Raw genomic sequence first — 5162 nt, forward strand, 5'->3', positions numbered from 1 at the left:
AGGCACAATGAGGTAAAATGATCTATGATGATTTAATAGTTCACAGAAAACACATTAATCATACAAGCGTTTTTTTCTGAAATCGTCATGTGAACCCTAAGATTCATCACTGCTTTGACTGACAAGCAATAATCACAAAAAAAATCATGATTTCTTCTCTTTCTTGTGCCACAGCTCACACTCAGAGCCCATACACTGCAAACTAACATCATAGCCTGCAGCCTTCCACCAGTTAAACTACAATATAATCCCTCTGATCATTAGGCTTCCCCTCGCAGACATAAATCAATACACCAAACCGCAGAGTCATGGAGTCATCACTCTTTAAAAAAAGGCACTTGCTTTTTCACTTTGAATTAGCTCGGACCTGTTTTTATTTACCACAGGAGACATCACACCTTTTCATTCCCTCCTGCAGCAGCTGCAGACAGACGTACTCTGTAACCACAGATTTAAATGTGACTCCACAGCTTCACATTTCATCCAAAACATGTTGTGCTTGGCTTTTCCTCTTGCTGTATTCACGGGACGTGGTAATTATGGGGTATTTTGCAAGACAAATCCGTAAACCATGGTTACGTAAAATTGTTTATGTAATGTACGTTTACATTGTATAGTGCTTAAAAAATGGCTACAACAAACCAAAAGATAAGGCGTTCCTTTTCAAGCTTTAAATTATTTATATCAGTTATTTATCTTCTATAATCCACATCACTTTTAAATAACCCGAGTTATTATTCATTTTTCTCTGGATTACTGTCACTCCATGGTTTACAGTTATTGACACTCTCTGTTTTACCGGGCATAATGGGACATTAAGTACAATCACTGAGCATTCTGAATTAACCATGTATACTTCAGATGCCACATTGTACATACATAGCTGTGTATGCCATCTATACGCAACTCACAAAGGAGGGAATTCAGATATGAGCAACTTCATCCTGGTTTATATTTTTGGCACTGTATATATTTTGGAATTGTTTATTGATTTTGTATATTTGCTCTTTATCCCCTCTATCCACTTTGGTTATGCTGCACAACAATGCCTTGTGATATATAAAGTTAGGCCTATCCTATCTTAACCAGAACCTATAGACATAGACAACTAAAGGTTCAATCTGGGTTTAAGGTTAAAGCATGAACTTGGCCATATAAGACACTTGCGACACAAAAGTGGTCGCCGGTTGTAGTTGATAATGTAAATTCCTACATCTTCTGAATGCAGCATCGTCGCAGAGGAGCGCACAGCCGCTCTGCGCTCTGATTGGACGTAAGCGGCGTTGGGCGGGGCCTGTCTGCAGGAGTGCGGAGACAATAGAGAGGCAGAGAGAGCGGCTCCAGGGTGAACCAGCGGCGGTGCAGACCAGCGCAGGGTCCTGCTTCGTTCCAACACCGTGAAGAAGAAAAAAACAACAAGGATCTGTTTCCTCTTCTAGTTGACCAGTCAAGTGTCTGGATGGATTGACAGATACTGCATGCAGCACATTTTGAAAGGTACGATTAGATCCGAATATTTCCTGACCGGTTTGAAGCAAATAACTGCTGATTAGATGCTCGGGTTTGTCTATAAACGCGTGTTTTTTGTTTGTTTGTTTTTTATTATAGTATTACCCGTTTCGATCCTGCATTGATTGATTGCATGTCTCTGTGTGCCTTTGTGCGGCTCTGTTGTTAAAGCCATTGCACTGGACTAATGTGTTTACACGCCGACTGTGTAAATTATCCTCATTAAACTGCTTTAAAAAAATTATTATCATATTTTAATTTATTTTGTAATACAAAAGTTAGACACCATGCGACCAGACACTGACTAAGCAGAACAATAGAGCTGCTGTCAATCTTTTGTGTCCCAGCTACACATGTGTAGGCTACAACACTAAATCTGGGCTTTGGACATTTATCGATCCCGCATTCTACATTTCTATACAGGATTTGTTCACGTGCACATACAGCCCTGCACTACCTGAGTTCACGTGTGCCTCACGCTGTATTGATATTGATTATGATGCATGCTTTGTGTCTGCACAGCTGGTTGACATGTCATGTCTTTGTGCTGCAGTTGTTGGCATGTTTTGATGATGATGATGACACTTGTGAGTTTTGTGAAGGATGATACACTGCTGCAAACCCTGATGTTTTGTTTTTAATGGTAACTCTCTTTATTTATTTATTTTTTTTTTTTGGGGGGGGGGGGTTGTTATCAAAAAGCAATTTGGATTCTCAAATTGGGCTGCAGAGAGTACCCCGTGGATTCATCACTCTGTTGATTGGCATTCAAATGAATCTGCAATATTTGGATTATAGAGTAAGCAGCTATTGGCTAAAGCTATCTGGTTTCACCTTTAAAATAGGATGATTTTCTGAGTTTTCATTGTTGTAATTCACTGAATATCTGTTTGATTAAGACGGCACTTTGGGCTCTGGAAAGTTGTGTTTTATTCTATTTGATCATTATTTTGACATGTCAATGGACTATGATAAATCAATAATGCAAAATGTGTTGCCGCTGTATTTACCTGCAGCCCTCCCCAGCTATGCAGGTTAGAAAATATTATAGATCTGAACTGAAGGGGGTTGGGGGGGGGGCATGACTGAGACAAAAAGTCTCAGTTACAAATCTGTCTGCTTCAGCACCACGGCCAGCACCATGGATTTCTCGCTACTGATATTTCAGAGCCGTGGTCGGGGCCGTAGAGTCTATCTTGCACAGACCATCAGATAAAGAATCAGTGAGTCAGGCTGACTAGACTTACATATTCAAATTAACAATCACTGCCCTTGCACTCTCTCTTCTACCTTTGGAGAATGGGGGGGGGGGGGGGGTTAAAGGGGATGGCATCCCTGCCTACCATGAATGCAGCCGTGAGTCAGCCTGAGACGCTGCTTTCTACAGCTAATAAATGTGCCTGTGACGGTTGTCAATTCTGGTGGTTGCAGACTAAAGATTAAAAGTGGCTTTTCTGTGAAATCAGGGACCTATTGCTTCAAATATTACTAAGTATTTTGAAATAAATTTACCACCATTATCATATGAAGAGGCCACCTCAGCCCTTTGAGAAATTGTGTACACTTAATCGGAAAAAATAAGCGAATGAGAAGATGAATCGATGATGATAAAAAAAGATTTGTTGCAGCCCTACAGCTGACACTGAGAGTGTGTCTGGTTTTCTTTGCACATTGACGCATGTGTACACACAGCCACTCAGCAGACAGGGGATCACACATTAACAGTGCAGCGGAAAAAAAGTCAGAGAAGAAGAAAGAGAGGCAGAGATTAAAGCAGACAAAGAGGGTAATGTTACCTACTGTAGCGTGGGGTTCACAGCGGCAGGAATGGGTTGGCATTAAAGGAGAGCGCCCAGTGATGTGCCGCCGAGCGTGCAGGCACAAAGCCCCAGTGTTGGCAAATGCTGGAGGCCGAGCCGGTTTAAGCCTCGCTGCTTTGATGTGCTCCACGGCTCCATGAGCGCTGTGGAGCCGAGCTCCACCGGAGGGCCGCGCTGCAGGCTGGCCACCACACAGGGAGAGGGAGACGGACGGGAGGCCAGAGCTGTGGCTGTGACGGTTTTAGCTCTACAAACAGTTCTGGAGGAAAGAGCTGCTCGTGGTGCAGAAATAATCTCCCTGGGTTTGTTATCTCAGCGGGCAGATTCATGTAAGTTCACTGGCACTGAGTCAACTAGTGAAGAAATGGATGAGAAAGAGACCCACAGAAACAGAAACGCCTGTAAAATGTCAAGACTTTCCATTTGGATTGTGCACACTTTTGGAAAGCTCTAAACGTTTCAGCTCACCTGTCTCAATGTGCATCTTCTATTTACTCTTCGAGCAGAAAAAACCCTGAGAACCTCAAAATATTGCAAAGAGTTCATACTCCTGTATGATGTGGAAAAGGTTTGTGCACCGATAAATGTGATATGAGACGTGAAATGTCCTTCTGACAAACTTCTGACTATACTTTCCTATTTCCATCCTGTTTCTATCATCTGAGCCTTGACTGGATGTCTTTGGAATGTCCTCATCTTGTTGTGTCCTCTTCTTTTTCTTCTACAATAGTTTACTGGCACCAGCTGTTCATCTTGATGAGCCAACTCCTAGTATTCACACATTAGTGAACGGAAACATGCATTCATTTATATTTTCTTATGCAAATTGTCTGGAAATGTATTTAAAGTTTGAGAGAGTTGGAGGAGAGGATTGAAACCACTTTCATTACATCAACCGATCAAGATGTTTCACTCAAAACGACAAATAGCAATGGCATGCTGGTGCTAGCTGAAAAGTCAGAGGATCACCAAAGTCGGTAGGATTCATTCTTTGGGGAACATGGATATATGCCCAAAATGTCACGGTAATCCATTCAATAATTATTGAGATATTTCAGTCTGGACCAAACACCACATTACTTCAGAAATGCATTATAATTAGGTGTTTTCCCCCCTATCTGGACCTCTTTAGAGGTGTAACAGACTTTTTATAGGGAGCCAGATAGAACTTCAGATGGTAGCATTTGTTCCTCAAGTATGTTTTAGTTGGCTGACATATTGATTTAGCATTACAAATGATTCATTAGGTGCTTATGTTTTACAAGTCGATGTTGGCCTGAACACAAACGAGGTGGCAGAGGCAGTTTTTCCGTAGTGCTTAATGTGTGTTTAGTTTGACAACAGACACCAGTATTCAGCAATTTTCTCAGGTTTCATGTACAATGACATATCATAATAATATGTAGTTGTAAATAATCAGGTCTCCATTGATGTTTGGATGGTGTGAACGTGCAGAAGGAAGCTCCTCTGTGGGTCTTTGTTGGAGTTTTTGGTCCAATGAGCAACAAAGTCTGTGGATCTGAGGGACCAGGGTTATGAATAGATTTATAAACAGGCACTATGATCTTAAATTCTATTCTGAAACTAACTGGAACATTGGAACAAGAGAAATGTGATCTGTGTTCTTTGTTCCAGTTAAAACTCCTGCAGTATAGTTCTGTACTAGCTGAAATTGATTTACTGACTTTTTGTGGAGACCTTAGAGCTTTGCATTGCAGTAGTTGAAGTCTGCTTGAAATAAAAGCTTGCACAATGGATGTTTGCCGCCGGTCTTGTCACGCACACTCACAAAAGCTCTCTCTAATGGTTGTCTATCAACATCCGTGTCCAATG

General features: G+C 41.5%; 1 protein-coding gene across 1 annotated transcript in view; it reads left to right on the top strand.

Moving 5' to 3' along the window:
• Nucleotides 1-1283: 1283 nt before the first annotated feature.
• Nucleotides 1284-5162, top strand: part of LOC117957550 (serine/threonine-protein kinase SBK1-like) — a 14094-nt gene continuing 10215 nt past the window's right edge. Inside the window, exon 1 of the mRNA XM_034893359.1 lies at nt 1284-1497. The gene's annotated coding sequence lies outside the window, so the exon portion shown is untranslated. The remainder of the gene's footprint in view (nt 1498-5162) is intronic.

The sequence above is a fragment of the Etheostoma cragini genome, chromosome 15 (assembly GCF_013103735.1).
Source record: "Etheostoma cragini isolate CJK2018 chromosome 15, CSU_Ecrag_1.0, whole genome shotgun sequence".
In the NCBI taxonomy this organism is placed as follows: domain Eukaryota; kingdom Metazoa; phylum Chordata; class Actinopteri; order Perciformes; family Percidae; genus Etheostoma; species Etheostoma cragini.